This window comes from Porites lutea, chromosome 6 (genome assembly GCF_958299795.1).
Source record: "Porites lutea chromosome 6, jaPorLute2.1, whole genome shotgun sequence".
NCBI classification, from domain to species: domain Eukaryota; kingdom Metazoa; phylum Cnidaria; class Anthozoa; order Scleractinia; family Poritidae; genus Porites; species Porites lutea.
The window spans coordinates 20,261,437-20,284,260 of record NC_133206.1 but is presented as its reverse complement, the minus strand read 5'-3'; the positions used below and the strand labels follow the sequence as shown (position 1 = coordinate 20,284,260).

Genomic DNA, 22,824 nt, shown 5'->3' with positions numbered 1-22,824 from the left:
CTAACTTGTCTCGTTCAATGTGGCTAAATATCATTTAGGCAAAGTTAAACTCGAGCGAGTTGGCCAGCAGTCTTCTCCCACTTCAGTATGTGACCTACGGGGCGGCCCGCGGGGAATTGCAGGGCTCCTTGTGTGCCCTTTTGCTAGTGTTGCTTTGCATTGTAGCTTTGCTTGCTGATCGTAGCGGATCATTTTTAGCCCTCTTGCGAATCATTGCGGATTCTTGCTGATCGTAGCGGATCAATGTTTGCCTTCTTGCGAATCATTGCGGATTCTTGCCGTCTTCGCTGTTGCTTACTGATCGTAGCGGATCAATTTTTGCCTACTTGCGAATCATTGCGGACTCTTGCTGATCGTAGCGGATCAATGTTTGCCTACTTGCAAATCATTGCGGATTCTTGCCGTCTTCGCCGTTACACACCGTTTTTACTCACAGCATGTCTCTACGTAACACAAACAGCCGCCTTGCTGCCGGTTTTTGCCGCTGGATTCACGACTGCCCACTTTGACAACGAGTGCCATTCCAGAAGTTCCTCCTTCTTCTGCGAACGATTTTTGGGAGCCCATCGCATCTGACTAGCGTTCCGGACGTGCCGTCCTTTGCCTTTTGGCCGCGCCTCCGTGGTCGCAGCCGTTAAATCAGCGCTCTCAGCCGAACAAACTACATCTACAACAAGCGTTCCGGCAGCCTCAAGCGTGGCTGGGGGCGTACCCACGACATTCGTTTGCGTTCTCAAGCTTTGGATCTGGCTGCGTCTAGTCTTGGTTTCCCACCAATTTCTGCTACCAGCATCGGATCGGTTAACCAATTGCAAGGTAGGCCAAACTTTGTTGTCCCTTCTTTGTGTCAACTTTTTCGCCGCCGGTATCGCCCGTTGCTCCTTCGCCCCGAGCGTCTAAAAAGCCAAAACCGGCATATGGACGATATTGGCGGTTGGCTGGAGGCCTTTTTAGTGTATTGTCTCGTGCTGACGTCATTTTTCCCCACCGCTGGAAGGATCTCTTACTTTATTAGCTGTTGATCTTGCAGACCTATGGCCAGTTCACCGGCCGCGTACGGTTAGCGTACGATTGGGCCTCCAGCAAGCACGCAGCCGCAACAAATTTGAGACTGGTAAGCTTTTCATGTCCAAGCGTTCTACCCCTTGCTCTTTAACTCAATTGCATTGCATCATTATTTAGATAATAAATGCGTATCTTGCAATTACCCTCGCGAAACTCAATGTTTTAGTAGCTCCCCTTCAAGTTAAGCCCCGTCGGGCGAGGTTAGGAACTGGTTGGGCGACCCACTGCCAACATCATCGTGAAGGTCTGTGCTTTGTTCTTTCTCTTATTTTTCTGCTTTTTTACAATTTGTATGGTGTTATTTAAAAGTGTATTAGGAAACATATTTAGCATTATGTTGGCGGCCATATGAAAAAAAAAAAAAAAACTGCAACCTGACAACAGTACAATTTGCTTGGAAATTATTGTTCCTTTGCCGCAGTACAGAGCAGGAACTTTGATCTATCTGCGAGGAAACCAGGACACCAATACACTTGGGTTGGCCACAGTGTGAATTGAATTCCAAACTAGATTTCAAAAAAAAAAAGACGAGGTTTCGACGGTAAAAAGCCAAACTGATCAAAACACTCTGGAGAACCATATCGCAGGACATCCACAAACTCGTCTGCGAAGTGAGATGCACTGAAAAATGCTCTTGTATCTCGATTTTTGCTCTTATTTTGAAGCTACTGGCCCAAATTGCTTCAATGTTTCTGCAGTCAATATTTCTAGCCAAAATCATTTCTTGGCGGCCAAAACAGGCAAAAAAAAAAAAAAAAAAAAAGTCAGTCAGTTGGAGCGTAGTTGCCACATCGTTGCTAGGCAATCTTGGATTCCAAACCAAAAGAAAGAAAGACTTATGACAGAAGCAAAATTGCAGCGGTGCAGCCTGCTGACAATGACATCACGCTACTGAGCTCAATTGGGACGCTGTCATGACTGTTGCTAGGCAAGTGCGGATACCAAACCAATAGAAAGAAAGAGTTATGACCAAAGCCAAATGACTCTGCTTACGATCCTCGAGTGTTCCGGGCGACATCACGTGACTAAATTATCAATTCTCTTTCGCGAGGGCGCTTTGTGTCTTGCTTTGCTCTGAATGACTTCGTGGCCGCTGTCTCCCCCTCCCCACACTGTGTGCACAACATGAGTACCGCGCTAGCAGTTTGCAAATGGCCAGGCCTAGCTCTCCATTTGAGAACCGTGAGGGCCCTGCAACGTTGCTTGTAGTACTGGGAATTGAATTTGATTCTATCAATCACGCTGCCCGCTTGCCAGCAGACAAACTATCGGCCTTGCAGGGCCTGATAAGCTCGTGGCTTCCGCGTAGGTGGTGCAACAGATGCAAACTGGAGCCCCTCTTTGGCCATCTACATTATGCTGCCAATGTGGTGTGGCCAGGAAGCGCCTTCCTACATTGCATGATCGACCTTTTGTGCTGCTTCCACAAGAAGGATCACCTGATTAGCCTCAACAGGAAGTGTCATCTGAACTCGCTTTGGTAGCATCAGTTCTTGTCACAGTGGAATGGGGTTAGTTTTTGGCTCCTTCCAGGCTTGCTCCCTAAAGCTGATGTGGCAGTTCCTTTGGATGCAGCTGGATCACTGGGCTATTAAACGTCCTAAAGGGCTTCTGGGTCCCCGGTTCCTGCTCAGCAGCAGCAATCTATCGCTTATCAGGAGCTGTTCCTAGCAGAAATTGCTTCCCATGTTTTTTGGTGCCACCACTGGGACTGAAAGCATGTACTCTTTCGCTCTGACCACGATGCTGTCGTCCACATCTCGAATGCTAGGACTTCTAAAGTTCCCTGCTTAATGCGGTTGCTTCGCATTTTGCTGCTCGTGGTGGTACGTCATAGCTTCTCCCAACATGTGCAAGGCGTTATGAATCAGAGTGCTGATGCTCGCTCTCATTGTCCTTGGCAGGAATCCAGGCAGCTGGCTCCAAATACTCAGCCTTGTCCAGCTTCGATGCGGAGTCCTCTCGTCCTGCTTACCGACTTGACTTCCCTGATTTAGAACAGCAGTGCTACTCCTTTTGTACTCGTGGCCTGGCTCCCTTGATTCGGCATTCCTATGCGTCAGGCCAAGTGAAATTCATTTCCTTCTGCTGACAGCTTGGCAACTTGCACCCATCAAGGTCTTCATGCTTAATGGACGAATGGACTCCTTGTCTAATTGTTGTGTTTCTGGCCAGGACTCTCCAGCATTTGTTGATTAAGGTTAATTTATCAGGCTTTAGAGCTCTCCACATGGATCAGGGGTGCTCGCATCTGCTTGCAGATTTTCTCCGCCTGCAAAGGGACATTCATGGCATCAAGCGCTGTCAGGATACTCCTTCGTCCATGCGGCTGCTTATAATGGATGAGATTAATTGATGCTAGTTATCTCGCAGTCTTTGGATCTCAGCCCTCCAGATCATCAGATGTTCGGGGCAGCTCGTTTCTGGGGTACTTAGGCTTCCTGTGTGCCTCTGAGTTCATGGTACCTACCCTATCTAGCTACTCGTCATCCCTCCACTTGAGTGTCCCGGACTTCGCAGTGGATTCTTCATCGGCCGCATCATCCTTGCGCATACGAATCAAGGGCTCCAAGACAGACCCGTCCCGGAAAGGCTCTTTTCATTCACATTGGCCTTGACAAGCATCCTCTCTTTGCAGTGCACGCTATCATGATACTCCCTGCTTCTAGGGGGTATTCTTCTGGCCCCTTGTTTTTGTTTGCGAATGGCAGCCTCTCACCCGCACTATTATTACAGATTGGCTTAGGCAGATCATAACTTCAGCTCAGATACCGGGCAATTCCTTCTCCCCTAGCTTTCGTATTGGAGCTGCCACTGTCGCTGCTGGCAGTGGGATTCTGAATCAATGGGCCATTGGCCCAATAACGCTTATCAGCTTTGTATTAGGACACTGGCTGACTCGTTAGCTGCACTCTCGCAAAAACTAGCTTCATGTTCCACAGTTCCATGCAGAATCCCTTCACGGCACAGTCCTCACTGCTTCCCGGGGTAGCTTTCTTGGCAGCCATCTGTCCTGGTTCAGGACCTTTTGCCTATTTCAGCTGGCGGATCAGCTAGATTATTGGAGCGTAGTCGCCACATTGTTGCTAGGCAACCTTGGATACCCAACCAAAAGAAAGAAAGATTTATTACAGAAGCAAAATTGCAGTGGTGCAGCCTGCTTACAATGACATCACTAGCTGACTCGCTAGTTGCATTCTCACAAAAACTAGCTTCAGCGCGTTCCACAGTTCCATGCAGAATCCCGTCACTGCACAATCCTCACTGCTTCCCGGGGTAGCTTGCTTGGCAGCCATCTGTCCTGGTTCAGGACTTTTTGCCTATTTCAGCTTGCGGATCAGCTACAAAATTGTAGGTTAGTGCCTTCGTAATTTGCGCAGCTGTGGGAGTTGTTTGGTGCTTGGGGATTTGTTTGGGTGATCGGAGGTACCAAGTCACCCTGTTGACGGGTCCCTCCGTTCTCCAAGCACCTGGAGACGGGTTTCTTTGGGTGGTTCCCGCTTCCAGGGTTGCCATGGATACCTCCTCTCTTCTTATCGCATTTGGCCCCCCACTAACCTTTAAGGCACCAGCTCCCAAGCTCATCATTAGCGATGAGTTTAAATGTGGCTAAATATCATTTAGGCAAAGTTAAACTCGAGCGAGTTGGCCAGCAGTCTTCTCCCACTTCAGTATGTGACCTACGGGGCGGCCCGCGGGGAATTGCAGGGCTCCTTGTGTGCCCTTTTGCTAGTGTTGCTTTGCATTGTAGCTTTGCTTGCTGATCGTAGCGGATCATTTTTAGCCCTCTTGCGAATCATTGCGGATTCTTGCTGATCGTAGCGGATCAATGTTTGCCTTCTTGCGAATCATTGCGGATTCTTGCCGTCTTCGCTGTTGCTTACTGATCGTAGCGGATCATTTTTAGCCTTCTTGCGAATCATTGCGGATTCTTGCTGATCGTAGCGGATCAATGTTTGCCTTCTTGCGAATCATTGCGGATTCTTGCTCCCTCTCCTCCCTCCCTGCCTGGTGGTTTGGTAAGTATTCTCTTAGGTAAGTATCTCCACTGAATTTATTCAGTGTGACGGTGCCGGTTAGTGGCTGCTCTTGGGGTGGTTCCCGCTTCCAGGGTTGCCATGGATACCTCCTCTCTGCTTATTGCATTTGGCCCCTCACTAACCTTTAAGGTACCAGCTCCCAAGCTCATCATTAGCGATGAGTTTAAACTTGCATAAAATGTCCCTCAGGTAAGGGACCATTCATGGCCGGTATAAGGCAAAAAATATGTGCCAGAGGCACAATCTCATGGTGGAGTGAGGGACATGGCCCTGCCCTTGCTGGGAAATTTACGAGCTAAGTTCTCTGAAACGTCATTCCCTCATTTTAAGACCTATTTTAAGCAAATTGGCCATTGTCATATTAAGACAACAATTTAATTAAATATCTAATTCCAATAATGTCTTCAATGTTTTTCCAAAATGCGTGGCCCAGAAAAAGAAAAGCTGTGTATACTTTAGTACTTTTCCCCATATTCATTCATTTTCTTGTGAGAATCAGATCACATCACAACTTGCGTATTTTTTAAAATTACTCATTTAATTTAAGTAAACCTTCAAGCGGTTGCAGGCGGTAAGAAGTGTTGCTTTAGGCGGTAAATTTTACCAGTTACCTCCTGATGAGGAGAACACTGCCTTAGGCATCACTTCACTTCACTTAGTCATCCTACTCATCGATCCTAGTCATCGTAGTTATTGTAGTCATCCTAATCATCCAGTCATCCCAGTCAACCCAATTACATGTATATCAGTCACACATTATTGAAAAGCAACCATTGAAAAATATTCTAGTCACCTCAGTCATTTTAGCCTTCATACATGTATACATCCCACAATAATAATTTGGTCCTAGTCATTCCTGTCATTCCAGTCACTCTAGTCACCTCAGCCTCTCATTCCAGTCATCGTAGTCATCCTGGTAATCCCAGTAATACCAGCCATCCAAGTCACCCTAGTAATCCTACACTGTAGTAATACCAGCCATCCCAGTCATCCTAGTCACCCTAGTCATCCTGGTGATACCAGCCATCCCAGTCACCCTAGTCATCCTCAATCATCCTAGTTATTGTAGTCTCCCCAATCACCTTAGCCCTCTCAGGCATATTTATTTGCTTTGCTTTGCTATACTTTTCTTTATTGTACTGCATATCATTTCAGTACTTTCATTTCGTTTAGTTATGTACATGCGTAGCATCTGAACAGGTTGCTACGCCCCAGAAACAATTTTAACAAGCCTCAAGAAATTATTACAATGTATGAGGAACAACTGTCAGGAAGGATGTAATCTAAAACTTACATTTTGATTCTGTCTTCTCTTTGTTACTCTTCAGGGTAACAACTGTCAGCCATCAGTCCATTACACTTTTGACTGCAACAAATCAAAAAGTCACTTAAAGACCAAAAAATCAAGGGGACACAGCCATGTGTCAGCTATAAAGGGATTAAAAAAGAACGGGGGTGGGGGATTAGTGGTGAATGAAATAACGGAATTCACTTCACTAGTCAGCTGAAGTCCCAGACTTCACAACAATAGTCATGTTAAAGGGTTCACCAGCCCAAACTAACACTGAAAGGTAATTATTTAAAAAGTCTAAATGGTGGTTTAAGAGGCTCAGTAAGAATTTAGATCTGTTTAGAAGGTGTTCATTTCAAGTATATAACTGTCTCTCTAGTCTAGGCTGTACTAGCCTTCTTGATGCTATTAACAGCAAAGTTAAAATGATTTACATTTACATGTAGAGGGTGGTTTGCCAAACAGCGCCTAATTAATCTGTTTTAATAACTGGGCCTTAGAATTAACTGACAAGAAAGTGCTGCTTTTTTTCTGACATCTGCAAATGGTTAGATGCTCCAGTCTTCTCAGATGATGACAACTGTAGGCCAGGGGCAGCACACTACACTTTCACTGATCTGACTCTCGTTAGGCAAAAATGAACAACTAAGTGGCTAGCAAGGTACCTAACAATCTCTAGCAATGACCAACCAAAGTGTTTATCTTTTCAGAATGGTGGAAGGGTAGAAAGGGAAGGGCACCTCACCTGAGACCTTAGAGTCTTGCACGTTTCTATTTTCATTGGGCTAAGGTCTGTGCACAGAAAAACTAGCAAATGAGGGAAACAGGAGGAACAAAGGAGAAGGAAAGAAGAACTGGGGAAGGAGAGGCATGAGAGGGAGAGAATATTGGTGATAGGACAAAACAGACAGGCAGTAAAAGGTATAGGGTAGAGCTAGGATAGATAGAAGTGGTACAGACAATGCAAAGTCGACATGAGTGAGGCAGCATTGGACAGTGGGATAAAAATAAATGAAACAAGGAAAGGGTAAAAAGGTGGTACAGCTGATGACAAATCTAACAAAACAGGATAAAAATTGAACAAAAGGGGAAAATAACAAGGGCAAATAAGTGGTGCATGGAATAATTATTACAACAAAATTGAGAAGGGAAACAAGGTAAAAAAGAAAGAGGGGGTACTAGTCAAAGGAATATATTTATGGAAACAACAAAGCCAGGAACAAAATGGGGACAGGAAATCTGAAGGGGTCTATTAGAGAAAGCAAAGGTTTATAGGTACAAGCTGTTGAATGAAAATAATGGCTACAAGATAATGGAACGGGAACAATGTGAGTGGCATACACAGAGATAAAAGCACATAAAGGCAAAATAAATATTGGAAACAAAAGACACATAGGGAAGGATGAAGGGAGACAAGGGAGTTGCTTAGGGAAAGAAGGCTAGGACACATAAATTCACTGGAGTAATAGAAATACAGTGGAAGCGGACACTGTCTTAAGTGAACAGTTCTACTTATGGCTGCCTTTACAAAAAGCATGTTTCAACTCCCATAAAAACTCTCTATTTTTACATTCCCATAAGTGGACAATCTCTGTGCCAGACAGCTGTGGACACTTTCAGGGTTTATGAGTTAGATTTTAGCTTCGTTTTAAGCTACTGTAAGCAGACACCTGAACAAATGGAATCTTATTATGTCAACTTTATAACACTGTTCGTGGTGACAATGAATTTATGTCAGCCTTGCTGTTTTTTTTTTCTTTGTATACACTCCAGTTATACTTCAAAACACCCCTTGAATTTTATGCTTGTGACTGAATTACAACATTGTCAGAACAACAGCATAGCCAAACACTAACTAACAGGATTTTTGCATTTTCTATGCTTATTTGTAGTCGGGCAAGCTCCCATACTGAGCACCGTTCTTGTAAATGGCCAGCTCCAGAAATGGAAACTTTTTTCATGTCCAGAGGGTGTCCCCATAGAGTTTCCACTGTGGTGATAGTAATGGCAACAAACAAAGACAGGGAACAGGAGGAGAGAAGGAGAAATGGCCATTAAGAGAATATTGGTGAATGAAAAATGGAAACAAAATACAAATTAAAGCAGAGACATGTCGACTTCCCTGCTGTAATTTGTATTTTGTAAAATGTGACAACAGATCTCACTAACAGGTCCTTATTACATAAAATACATAAAATACAGCTTACTGTATTTACTTTGCTTGTCTTTGCTTGCTGTGCGGTTATTTTCCCGATGCACTGTGATTTAAGCGATTTCCTTTAACCCCAAGTGTGGAAACTACACAGCAAGCAAAAACAAGCAAAGTAAATACGGTAAGCTGCATTTTATTGAACATTCTAGCGAGTATTTATCTACTTGAATCTTTTACCTGAATTCCCATACAAATCCTTTATATTCACGGCCATTTTAAATTATGCAAATATGAAACTACATGTATTAATGATTAAACTCACACACTGAGCTTGGGCAACCTGTGCTACCATGAGGAAAAATTAGATTCTGGTCACTGTTAGGGGTAACAGGATGGAGACCACAAAAAAATGGACAAAAAATTAATCGCTCTGTAGCTTTCCATTTCTACCAGCACTAGCTAAGAAATTGGGCACGTGACTTAGGAAATGTAAAGTATACCAACACACAACATTTTGACTACCCACCTATCCCTAGCTGACCCCTCTTAACCCAAACAATTCTGACAATACATAATTTAAAATTCGTAGCTAAGCTACTACTATGAAGTTTCGTTAGCTCTAAAACTTCCTTGTAAGCGTAATTAAAGCGTTACATCTTACCTGTACTTTGATCAACATTCTCCATGCAGTGCAAGATCAGTGCTTTGTCACCATAGACTAGGGTTTGTGCACGGACTTGAGCCTTTCTGTTCAGAATAAAGTACTTTCTTTTCATCACAGTTAAATGATCCAGAAGTTAATAAACCACTGAACTGAAAGACCAAGCCGCTTTGTTGCAAAATCCTTGCGCATTCCGATTCGATTTGAAGTTGAACAAAAAAGGCGCCATTATCAGGCGCCATCTTGGTCTCCCCTGGTCCCAAGCTCCACTCGGTCAAAACTTGGGTAACTGCCATGCCTGGCGGAGGGGTGAGGTCAGGAGGTGGGGAGTTGCCAAGAAACAGAGGTGTAAAAGCCTTTTTTTACAAGGATCATGACATTATAAGAAAAAAAAGGAAGCCCGTAAGAATAGATAACCTCACGTTCAGCAAAGGCAGATATGGTCAAAACGGCAAAAGCGGTCTTAACTTTGGAAGTTAGTGGAGTAAATATCTATCAACAACTATTGGCCAGTAAACTACCTCTCCCGTCACGGGCCTTCGGTCACGCGCGTGGTCATTTGCGTGTCTCGCGCGTTTTGCTCGATGGACCAAGAAAAAAGACTGCTCGTGGAAATAAAGAACCAAATTTAATAATTAAGCACAGAATACAACAAAATAAGCACTGAACTATACTGAGAAAAGCATCTAACAAGATGAATTTAATACCGAATACAAAACGTTTAACACCAAATATAATCAAGAAAGTGCCTAACATATTGAATTAAAAACACCATGTATAATAAGCAAGCGCCAAATATAAAGACAAAAAGAACCATAGGGCGGTTATGATGTTCCATAATAAATGTCGCAGTATGTCAGATATGAAGACGAAGAATTGAGGTGTTAGTTAATGTCCTAAAATGTCACAGTATCAAGACGAAGAATTAAGCCGTCAAAGAGTGTTGAAGAAATGAAACACGAATTTCCGTTTGGAACAAGAGGACTACCTTTTCAGATGTTCCGTTGCTCCAGGAAAGTTTCCCTGGTACGATGGAAAGCGTCGTGATCCATTTACAGTTACTTTCACAACGGGATTTTCCGGAACCTTTTTGTAAATGGTAAGCAACCTAAACGTCAGTTGATTCACGTGCAGCTGGTACTTGCTTATTCTTGCCCTCAATTGTTTTGCATTTTGAAAAAGAGCGGGAAACTGAAATTGCTGCATCAGCATTTCAAAACTACATATGGCGTCATTTCTTAAACGTGTCTCACACTTTTGATATCAGTCGCTGATCGATTGAACATAATAGAAGAGAGGTTGGAAACGCGAGATCTCGAGTCAATAACAGCACGTTTTATAACAAAGCTTCTATGACCTCTTCTATTGCAGGGAAAATTCCCATTTGCGGTTTCGTTGAGGGTTGTTGGCATCTCAAGGAAGGACGGGAAACCCCCTTGACCTATGTTCAGGTGATTGCGGCGGCAAATGCTTTATTTTATTGCATCAGACAGGAGCGTGATAGGCTCCTGATCAGAAAATGTTGATCCGGGGGAAGAATGATTTTCTTAATTTCTGTTTTGTCCTTGGAAAGTTGGAGTATAGGCAGGTGAGCGAGAGGCTTAAAACGGGTGAAATAGTGGATAACTTCCGCGCTTTTTTATTATCTTGATGTTTTAATAAAATGATAAAGCCCTTTCGCATTCTTGGAAAGTCGCTTCCGATTGGTTTAAAAGCAATCGGCTGATGCTTAAAATGTAACTGAATTATCACAGAGAGGTTTGCTCAACCTTGCCCTCTAAAGTTTTGTTGTCTATTTAGAAAAGAGCGAAAAACATACGTTACATCAGCTTTTCTGAAGAAAGTTTAATTTCTATTGAACTACAATAAAAATACATTAAAATATATTGAAGCCGTAAGCGATATAGAGATATCCGCCTTGCCTTATACACTCTTGCTTATAGACAGCGAACTAGATTTTTCCATCATCATGATTAACCAAGGGTCAATTTAATAAAACTTTTGCACGTGTAATTTACAATTGTAGTTATTGTTCTCAGACTCTACAACAATGGCTACACTTGTAAATTACACGTGTAAAAGTTTATTCATTAAATTGACCCCAGCAAGTGTTATTTATGGAGCATTTTTATCGCAGGGAAATATCCCTTTTTTTATTTTTGAAATATTTTTAGTCCTTTTGAAGCCTGGTTGTGATTGGTCAGAATCGAAGGAAACGATTACGTCATGAAGCCTATAAATTTTCACTCCAAACGGCGGGCAATTCAAATTCAAATCGTCAATTACATAGCCGGATTTTCTGAGGTAAGGTTGATATTCTCTACAAAGCTTATTTTTCTATTTGCTACTCTGTACGTCATAAGAAATTTTATTTCACTTCCTGTCTTATTGTAAAAACTTTCTGGGCTCCTTCTTGAAGACCGAGAGAAAGCAAATTCTGAAGAGGGTCAAATTCTATTATTAGTGAATTTCTATGCCCCTGAAGCCAGCTCGCGCGCCATTTTCATTTTCACGCCCTTAAACAGACTTCAGTATGTGACATATTGCAAATTTTCCACCCCATTAGCGGTTTAACGACAGTTACTGTTATATCGGACGAAGATACCATTATATAAGAACTATTCCGATTTTTTTTGACCCATTATTTTCTTTTCAGATTTACAGAGCGCTTAGAAAGCAGACGTGGGACGTCTTAGGTTTGTTTGCTCATTGTACACAGTATAAAGGTAATGAGAAACACCTCAGTCTCTGCTTTTGTATAAAATGAAGTTTTTGACAAGTATAAGGCCAACGTGGGAATACAATGCATTAAACATTATGCTTCCATACGGCGGGTCAATGTTGTGCCTGAGTTTTGTGTTTATCGAAACGTTTCGATCAATCTCTTGAGAAGAAACGGTGCTCGAGGTCTTGGACCTTCATCTGCTTAAATTAATGAAGTATAATCATCTTGGCATCATACGTTAGGCTAGTCGCTGCAACTTTGGTTGAAATGAAAAGTACAATAACAATAATTTTCTTGGAATCTTTATAAGTAATTAAAGAAGTGGCTTTCTTGGAAAGTCACGCAAGATTGATTTCATTTTGTGTTTTTTTTCCCTTATTCGCAAACTGGAGCATTTTGATCATGTACCTCTACCTGGATGCCGATCTATACATGTAATGATTTTTCAAATGAAATCGGTAGGACAGGTTTTCTTTGGCTCGCTAAAAAACACAGTTATTTTTTTCTAGAAAGGCGCTATTGATCCCTGGTATATGTTTCAGTTTCAGGCCTGAAAATGGAAAACATATGCACACGATTGCTGAAGAAAAGTTGGAGTAACTACAACGTAGGCCAAATTCCTCACATAGAGGGGATCTATGTTATAGGGACCACCCATCCCCGCACCAGTACAGAGGTAGTGTATGTTGGTAGAAGCAACGATATTCATCGGAGGATGGTCGAACACAAAAGACAAGACTTGGCCATAGACAAGTTCGTCAAGAAGAATTTCGCAGAAAATGGTGGAATTCATTTGCGTGTAAAATGGATTGAGGAACATGACCAGAGGAGAAACGAAAGTGATTATATCCGCTGTGTAGCCAATAAATTGGGGTACTGGCCAAGGTTCAATATAAATGGCTGAATCAGGTTTCGTTATTACTGAACATAAGGAGTCTGTAAAAAAATGTTCTAAGACAAGAAGATAGCTTGTAGTGTAGAGTAACAGTCATCGTGCATGATACTATTTTCAGTAGTCAACCATAGAGCCATCATGAAAGGTTAAGAAAAAAAAAACTGCGTGAATGAAATGCGTTAGAAGGTGTAAAATATAACTCTTAAAATCTTTGCTTTGCGATGCAAAATTGAATAAACTGCAGTTCCTCATTGGCTTAGTAAGTTGTTGTTTTTCTTTTCAGATAAATCACAACTTCAAACAAACTAGACTAGACTTTTTTTCACCGGATAAGGGACTGTACAATAATTACCTGGAGGGGGGGGGGGGGGAGTTGGGAAATGGGTGAAATATGCCCTAAAACTAAGTCATACTCCCCTCTCGTTAAGCAAAAATTAATTTCAACCCCCTCTCGCATAATGATAATATTAAGGCTTACCCCCCCCCCCCCCTAAAAAAAGTCTCCTCCCATCGATTCCCTCATACCTCGTTTACTTGTTGGATTTCTTCCTCCGGTACAAACATCACTTCAAATAACTCTTCGACGTATGTCGAAGAGTCATTTGAAGAGTCATCAGAATCACTGGATTCTGAGCTTGTGTCGCGATCGTCTTCGCATGAATTGGGAGATACCTCATCTTCAGTACACCATCTCTGGCACTAAGGTTCCCGCGTGCGTGGGTGAGAACTCAGGAATTCCTGTCTGATTGAACTGTTTTTTTGAAGCTCGATTTAATCATACTGTGTTTTAATTACCATACTTTAAATTTGTATCGCTATTAAAATTTCAACAGTTGGGTTTTTCATTCTGCTAAATTATGATGCCATGTGTGCTAACATTGGCATGTTTCTTTTTCATTGAATAACATTATAGTGCTACTTTTGCAACTTTTGATTAACGTTTCCTGTTTTATTAAATCCTAGTGCTAATAAAGTAGCACTGTTTTAACATATATAACAGAGGCATTCCTTTCCTACTGCATGACAGATAGGAAAATAACAGTTCATAGATCAGAACACCTTAGAGTTGATAAATTTGTCAGTTTTATTCCAATGTTAGTATTTATATTTGAACTCTAATAACTCTTCTACTACTTTTCTAGTTTGCAAAAAGGAATGAAAAAGTAATGCCCTCCCCAGTATGTATTAAATTTTCCATCCAACCCCCCCTCTCTCTTGTTGTCATTTTCTCCTATAGCCCCCCCTCTAATTTTTCAACCTCCCCCCCCCCTCCAGGTAATTATTGCACAGTCCCTAATAAGGACAGCTGTAACGTTTGTTTTGTCTCAACCTAACGTATCACGCCTCACGTCTTGTTGAAGTAGCCTGTGCATGTTGTTAGTTTCTAGTGAATTTGCAAACTTTCTTGATTCCCCTTGTTAACAGAGAACTAAAATCAACAGAAAGGGTGGTCTTTGGCAGATAAAAGCGACGAGCATAAGCAAGGCCATGTAAGCAATTTATTTATTAATGTATTTACTTTTTATGTGCATGTGCTCTTTACTGCTCGCTTTCCATTATGTCAAAATTTCCTGCAATTTCGGTGTAAATATATAAATGGAACGTTTAGGGCAAGGAGGAAAAAGTGGTTGGTCAGTCCACCTCCAGAGGTAGTCCATTGTTATACGTAGTTTCACGAGCGGTTCGACCAGTGAAATTTGAGACAATTTTGAAATATTACGAGTGGTATTTATGCTAAATATCACGTACAAATCATGCTATTATTTGGGAGCTCTCGCGCGCGCGAAGTGCGCGTAGCGGAGCACCACGGGTAAGAAAATTTGGCAATCTCTGCATCCAAGAAATTTTGGTTCTGAGAAAAAGATCCATCCCGGATTTGACTTGGAATTGATGTACTTAGCCGTCCAGCGTTCGTTCTGACAACTCATGTTTTGATTTCTGTTAATCCGGAATTAAAGCTTACCATGTTTCGAACAACTTTGGCTAGGATATTTAATTGTTTCTAAACAGTCCCTGCTACCCCCATAATTTTTTTAATAAAAATTACTTTCGTCAGAGGAACAGGATGTTTAATCAGTAACAAAAAGGGATCATTTTACGTTTCTGGGAAACTGCCCACCTACCCCTCCCCTAAACCAACGTTAACACTTAGTTCTTACTTAGGGCAAAATGTTGGCTTAGGTGAGGGGTAGCTAGGTGGGCAGTTTCACAAAAACGTAAAATTATCCTGAAAAAGCTTGGGACCAGGTTCCGCAAAGGGGGAAAAAGGCGAAAAAAAAATCTGCGAGGGCCGGAAGCTCCTGGCGAGGGAGGAAAAAAAAGTAAGCGAGCGAAGCGAGAAGAGCGGTAGTCTGGGAAGCGGAAAGGGTCCTTCACTCGGCTCGCTTCCCTCGCCAATTTTTGCTGTTTCATCCCCGCCGTTTTTCGCCTTTCTGATCCTTTCTTCCCACTACGGAGCCTGGAATGGGCAGGTACCAGGCCCGGGGGGGGGGGGGTACTCCCATACATTACCTATACAGGTATGTGCCGCCCAAAGGGGTCGTGATTTTGAAGCTCCTGATTTAGAACGGGGTATCCATTTCAGAGGCGTTTTCTAGAACGGGGTATAAAATTTCGAACGCACGAAAGCTCCACTTTTGTAAGCAGCCACTTGAAAGTATTCAAGGACAGATTGCTTTTAAAAAAACGGTTCAATGCGTTAACAAGCAAACTGTTGTACTCTTGTTGCACCCCAGAACGGAGTATAAAAAATTGGCCAATTTCTAGAAGGGGGTATCAGTTTTAGGGCGAATACTAGAACGGGGTATAAAAAATTGGCCCATTTTTAGAACGGGGTATCAATTTTAGGGGAAATTTTTTCTAGAACGGGGTGCCAATTTGGAGTCCGGGGCGGCACATACCCACCCAAAAAATACCCAAGTGCCCCCCCCCCCCCGGGGTACCAGGCCAGAAATGAAACGTTACACCTTTCAAGTGTAGTCAGATGACTTCATCTTGAGTCCATCCTCGATTGTTCCAGGTCATAACATAATAATCCTCGAGGATTTTGATTTCCTCTTTTCCTTTCAATTTCTCGGATACAACTGACGAGTCTGTGAGCCATCTGTTGTTAACAGCGATACTTTTTCTCTTTCTGGGTATAAAAAGGTTTGTATGAAGCGTAAATGTGATAACATGACGTATAAATACGATATTTTTGTAAGTATAGGCAATATCGTAACTCTTCTGTCTGCAGAGCTCGTAAAATTCATGTTTCGACAAAGCCTCTTGAAAATGCATCTAGAAGGTTCTTGCAGATATCTCTCCTGTGATTCTCCCTATGAACCTAAGTAATTCAGCGACGACCAGAAATAAGTCTTCATTCGCAGTCTAAACAAGCCATGACCGATTATGAACGCTTTTCGTGACATTCAAGCTACAATGTAGTTCATTTCTCTTTTGAATTGCGTTACAGGGTGCTCCCATCCAGCATTCGACCGGAGATAGAGAGAACAAGAGCCATTAAGGCTCTTGAGAGAAGAAAAAGGACTAAAAATATGAGGTTTGCGGGTGAAAGAGAAGCTTATAGGCAGGAGGGCTAAAAATGGATTTTTTTTGTTTGCTTGCATATTAGTCTGCTATACAGCCGTTTTTAGTGTCGTCACGCAAACTGTTGTTGGGAGGAGCGTTGCGTGACGACCCTAAAAACGGCTGTGTAGCAGACTACTTGCATATCGGCCTCCCATAAACCATTACTAGAATAAAAAAGTAGTCCTTTTAAACCTTATAGACACATAATGGTGAAGCTACATAATTGTCTAGTGGAAATCACCAATGAAACGCAATTCCCTATGACGTATGTGCTGGATTGGTATGACAGTGGACGAGTCGCGGATGGTTTCACATGGCCTCCGACTATTAACGCAAACGATCATCAAACAGTCCTCAGCTATGAAAGAGACGGCGCTTTGGCGGGATGTTCAGGGTACGTTACCTATAACATGAATGACACCGAGGTCACAATTGCCTTCTCCAATCCAGACATAGGATCCAATAAGCTTGGAGTGGGGAGCGGAGGAAAGGAGGTCTGGGATGAGATGGAAAGCCATGAGTACGAAGATTTTACTCAAACCATAGTTTGCGATAATGGGGTGATCTTGTTGTGCTACTGCAAGTGCACCGGTGGAACAACCAACACTTGTACTGTCAACCTGACTCGAATAAAACAATAGAGAATGTTCACGGACGTGAATAGGGAGCTTTTATTGGATCAACAACGGCGACGGTAACGAGAACGACAAAACATCAACTTGCTTTGTACGTGAATAACGTTTTTTGTTCATTTCTTTGCTGTCGTTGCGCGACTACTACGTGAAACTTTCCAAATTCACGTTTTATGAAGGACGTGAACACAAGAAAACGACTTGTTTTTTCTTTTTCCTAACTTAGATAAAACCTTTAGAATTCAACTTCAGAAAAATTGGCCAACATTTGACACTGAAATAACAGGAGATGGAATAATAGCGAAGAAGCCAAAGCAGCGGGAATTCACTCTTTGCGTGACGTTTTCCCTGCCATCGCCGTTGTAGATGCTAAAGCTCCCCCATTTTGGGCGACACCAATAGACCTTTGTACATTTTCGAACATTTTAGTGGCATTTGTCTTGACAAATATGTTTTCTTCTCATTGTGTAAAAAATTAAAACAATTTTTCATGAGAAAATGACGACTTGAACTCGAAATTCCAAAAAAATATTGAAATGTTTTCGCGCCTTAATACAGCCCTATACATGTAAAAAGTGTTACGAAGTAATTGTTGTTAGTTTTGTTTTTGAGATTGGTATTTTAAGCTTTCTCTTATGTTTAGGGTATCCGAGTGATTGTTTTGTAGCACGTGCTAGTTTATTAATAAACAGTTGATAATCCAATGAAATTCAATGTATAACCCACATGGTTATAGTTCCTATCTTTTTGGAAAGTATCGTCTATTTGAAGGATTTAATTTGTTAACATTAGTCGTAGTTCTTTGAAGTAGGCATGTTCAGGGATAATTGAAAGCTGACCTTGAGTTTTACCTACGCTGATGTTCCTGTTTTGTATGCTTGGTCCAAGCAGGTAGTTTTACCGCTAGCATTCAATAGGTTCTTTAATTGGTACTTGTCAATTTCGACAGCATAGACTATTCTATTCTCCCCAATCTTGAAGCTCAAGAGAGTGTTCAGTTAGAACAATTCCCCTATCTCCAAGTTAAACTGATTAGCTCTTGGGCACATCAGTTTGCCAGCCTTAGACTTAGTGACTCTTAAGTCACTTAAAGCTCGTCAAGAGTCCATTAACCCTTCCACGACTGCTTTGGTTGTTTCCGTTCCATATGGAACGATGCATATTTTTCTTCCTGGACCCATTTAGCTTTCCTTTTAAGTTAATAAATTGGTGAGCATTAAGGTCAGCAAAGACAGATCTTTTCAGCAATGCCTTGTCATGGATATTCTGACTAACCCTGACATAGTTACTCCCAAGAAAAAAAGGTAACATTTTGGGGAGAAATCCACTGCCAATTTTGCTGTTTACCTACGACTCTTTGAATATTAAATTTGTTCCTTTCCTAAAAAGTTGGCCAGCCACAATTCCGAGCAAAAAAGACGATACTTGAAGTGGGCAACAAAACTGCTAATGAGAAGAAAGGCAAAGGAAAAAAAGAGACTGTTTCCCGTCACCTTTATGCGAAATTCTGAGAACAGTCCATCAAAACAAATAGTCAGAATAAAAGCAAACCAAAGACACAACGCTCTTGAAAGGTCATAAAACAGTAGAATCGGGTAAATCCTTGGGTAAACCCTAGAATGTCCTGTAATCCTCTTTTTTGGCTGCCTGCCTTGTTTGTTTGCAAATTTGACTTTGACTTTCCTTTAAACTAGACATTTGTACCATTTAACCTGAGTGCTCTCGGCCAAGCACAGAATTTCTTCGTATACGTATTGAAAAACTCCGAGTTTTGCACAATTAACTGGGCTAACTCCACGCGCGTGCGTGATCGATTGTTATGCTTTTCCTAATTTGTGTCTCTGCCAATTCAATAAGCATGATTGATGTTAGCATAAGCGGGTTTCGATAACCCTTGAAAGTTCACAGTTCGCTTAAACATGAGCACCTTTTTATGCAAACAACAGGAGTTTTACTGAAAGAAACACTGATGTGAGGGGGGAAAGTAAAGTCTATCAAGTATACAATGTGATGTTTTAACTGTGAAAACGGGTCAATTTTTGAGCTTCGAGATGATATGATGAATAACATGAACCGAAACAATTTAAGTTCGTGTCATTAGCACTTTGACCCTGTATAAAATTACGGTAAAGAAATGTTATCCACCTTTTGATCTATTAATGTTTGTTTGAGTACTCGATGGAAAGAAGAGGCCATCGATAAAACCAGGAACACGGAACATTCCGGAGCATCCCGGAACATGAAAAAATAAAAATAATTTTCATGAAAAAAAATATATATAATAAAATAATAATAATAAAATAATTTTTGTAAAAATTAATAATAACGTAAAATAACAAAAGAAAAACGAAAAATAATGAAATAATCAAGAAAAAGAAACTGGTATCCTCCCTGAGTATGAGAAAACAATATTTTGTGGCAACAAATTAAAATTTGTTGGGCGAGTGAGGGTTCATGCAAAAGACAGTAACGAGTGAAGGCTTGCTTCTAAATTAATTAAAATGGGTCGCGAGGAGGGGGGGGGGGGGGGTGGGGGGTTTAAGCTTTCCTCACACAGCTACCTCTTGTAATTGTTTGCCGTGAGTTAATCATTTGGCGGTTATTCATTTACGGTTCTGCGATGGTCTAAAATGTCGGTGCAGTATTTCATGTCAAGCCAAGTCGGTAAGTAGCTCATTTCAAGCCAACATATAGTTTCCTTATATATAACCGACATTTGCTTACTTGAGGTGCTTTGCTTTACTTGAACATGAATTACTTACAGACTAGGTGGCTCTGTGAACTTAAGAAAAGTAAAGAGGCTCCTGTCTTTGGATTTTAGTGGACAATACTCACATTCGTAGTAGTTTCTATACTGTTTACAGTCAACATGATATTTCGGACGTCTCCTCGAGTCGCAAGAGGAGTTTGCGGGGAGACGGCTAAAATTCAGGCTAACTGATAACAGTTAGAAACTACCGCTGCGCTACCACTGCCACTGCAACTATCCAGCGAATGTGATTCTTTAATTTAATTGGCGTTATTTCCTGGCTTCGAATACAGCTTTCGTTTGCTATTTTAAGAACTGTACACAGATGCGTCAGAGGTTCTAGATATCCATTCAAATCACGTGAGGTCTCAGAAGATTTCACTCTCGCTGTAGCTGGTCTACAACTGTATTCATAATTTTATGGCCTAGATTTTTGATGGTTTTTTATTTTTTTTTTTATTTTTAATTTGAAATGAAATGTCTTTATTTCGAATAAATTTTTCTTAGTTAAATTAACTTCTTTCTAAATTTTTAAAAAATTATTATTATTATTATTATTATTTTTATTATATTATAATTATTATTAAATGAGTTTTTATTTTTATTATTATGAAATGAGTTTTTTTTTTAATTGAAATGAACAGGGGCTTATGAAATGAAATGACTTGTAAATAGGTTTAATAGTTAGTTTTGTTATCATTATTTTTTCATAAAAAAATATTTTAATTTTTTCATGTTCCGGGATGTTCCGAAATGTTCCGGAATGTTCCGGGATGTTCCATGTTCCTGGTTTTATCGACGCCTGAAAAAAAACTGTGAGTAATCTTTAAACTCATCGAGGTCGCAAATTGCAAACAAACTAATTCCTTTTTAAAAGGTTATAGAAGGACAAGAAATTAAAAAGAATGAATCTTGAAACGTATAAATATTTTTATCTTGTGGCACAATGTGTTTTCGTGGTGACCATAAATTATATCATCTACTGATCATCTCTATCGGCCGAGCTATAAAATGGGAAGGGTTTATTGGGATCGAGAGATATGAGCAAATCGCTGGGGAAGACAGACCCGTTTTCTCTTTTTACCGTCCCAAATACTTTGCAGTTAAGTATGGATATACCTAGATTTACGATATACGTAGCCTTTCAGGACTGTCATTTCTTAGGTGAAGTTTGTTCATTTAAACTTTTTTATTCGGAAGCCCGAGCTCACGCAGTTTATGTATAACGGGTTTCCGACAAATAATCTCTATATGGTTGTCCACAGATTTGCTTGGGATTTTAAGGTCACAGAATTCCTAGGATTCTTGTCACGCAATGGTCGGCGACAAGGTTATTTTATAGGCTGTGTAGAACCGCTTTCTCCCCTCAGAAAAAAATGGAGAAGGGGCAATTTTTTTCTGAGAGTAGGGGGGCGGCTGTACAGTATTATGGCAGCCCATTTAAAATCGCCTTTCGGCAAGTCTAGTTAAGGTATCGCAACGACAACATTTTAACATTTTTTTCGTCCTCAAAATCCATCTTCAATAAGATTAGGTCATGAAATATGCATATCTAGCTTTATTTTTTCAATTTACGGGTCTCTGTATCAAAGAAAAATCGCCTCAAAAGTTGCTAACACTGCTTATCTTATTGTTTAAGTTAAAGTTTCTTTTTGTGTGTGTGTTTGCTTGATATGGGACTCATACAACAGGGGCACCCAACGTCAATTTTCGGAAAATATCTGTTCGGAAGACGATTTCAGGTCTACAATTTTCGGAACATTTGTTGCAAAATTTCTTGCTTACCTGCCTCTCCTAGGGTTTTCGAACATCTGAAAAATCGTATAATTGCCCATTTTTAACGGATTTTTACCCTAAAAAGGTCACCTAGAATTTTCGGGAGCCTTTTCCTGGCTGAAATTTTCGAAAAGGCGACTTTTGATCTCTAGACTTTCAACTAGGAAATCCGAACAGATAAAAAAAACTTTTAGGGGATAAAAATAGGCCTTTATCTACCGTTTAAATACTAAATTACGTTTAACAATGCTATGTTTAAGTGGTTTTGAACTATATTCTCGTGGGGTGCGCCTGATATAAGTGAAGCCGAGGACACCCTATGAGCAGAATCCTTTAAACTTTGCAGGCACATAATGGTGAAGGGGCACAATTGTCTAGTGGAAATCACCAATGACACGCCCATTCCTTATGACGTACAGGCGAGATTGGTACGACTGTCGACGAGTCGCGGATGGTTTCAGCTGGCCGCGTGTAATTGAGGCGAACGGTAGTGGTAAAGTTCTCAGCTATGAAAAAGACTGGGCTACTATGATAGGATGTTCAGGGTACGTTACCTATGTGATCCAACAAGCTCAGAGTAGGCACCGGAGAAGAGAGCTTCTGGAAAAACATGGTTCACGGCAAAGAGTTTACTGAAACCATAGTTTGCAATAATGGGCAGCGCTTGTTGTGCTACTGCAAGTGCACCGGTGGAGACACCAACACTTGTACTGTCATCCTGAGAAAATTATAGGTGAGAACTGAGTAATTGCACATTGTTGTGATAAGAGCTATTCTCTTTCTCTTAGAAAAAAGGAACCAAACTTGATGTATAGGATTTTAAAATAGAGGACGTTGTTGTAGAATCTCAGTGGTAGAGCTCAGATTAGTGTTACTGTAGGTGTATGAAAACACAGATTCATTGTGGAGTTGTCATTTTACAAAACATCATGCGTGAAGAAAAGCTTGAAAGTTATCTTTTATTGCGAAGTTGTGTTTTTCTCGTCCTTTAAAGACAGCACGTAAAAAAATATTTCTGGTCATAAAACGGGTACTCTACTTTTAACCAAACAAAATTACTGTTTAACAAATAGATTCCATGTTGCCGTGCGTCTGTTCAGTAATAGATCACAGATGACGTCAAAATGTCGTAAAAACAAAGAAGTGGCACACGAGCCGCAGGCGAGTGTGTCACTGTTGTTTTTACCACATTTTGACGTCCTCTGTGATCTATTACTGAACAGATCCACGGCAACATGGAATCTATTTGTTTTATACAATGATCAGAA

The 22,824-nt window shown here is 41.1% G+C and overlaps 1 long non-coding RNA gene across 1 annotated transcript; it reads left to right on the top strand.

Moving 5' to 3' along the window:
• The first annotated feature begins 11,472 nt into the window (after nt 1–11,472).
• Nucleotides 11,473–13,130, top strand: LOC140941321 (uncharacterized). Its single transcript, XR_012166446.1, has 3 exons — nt 11,473–11,513; nt 11,866–11,935; nt 12,477–13,130. It is a non-coding gene; the product is annotated as an uncharacterized lncRNA (long non-coding RNA).
• Nucleotides 13,131–22,824: the final 9,694 nt, after the last annotated feature.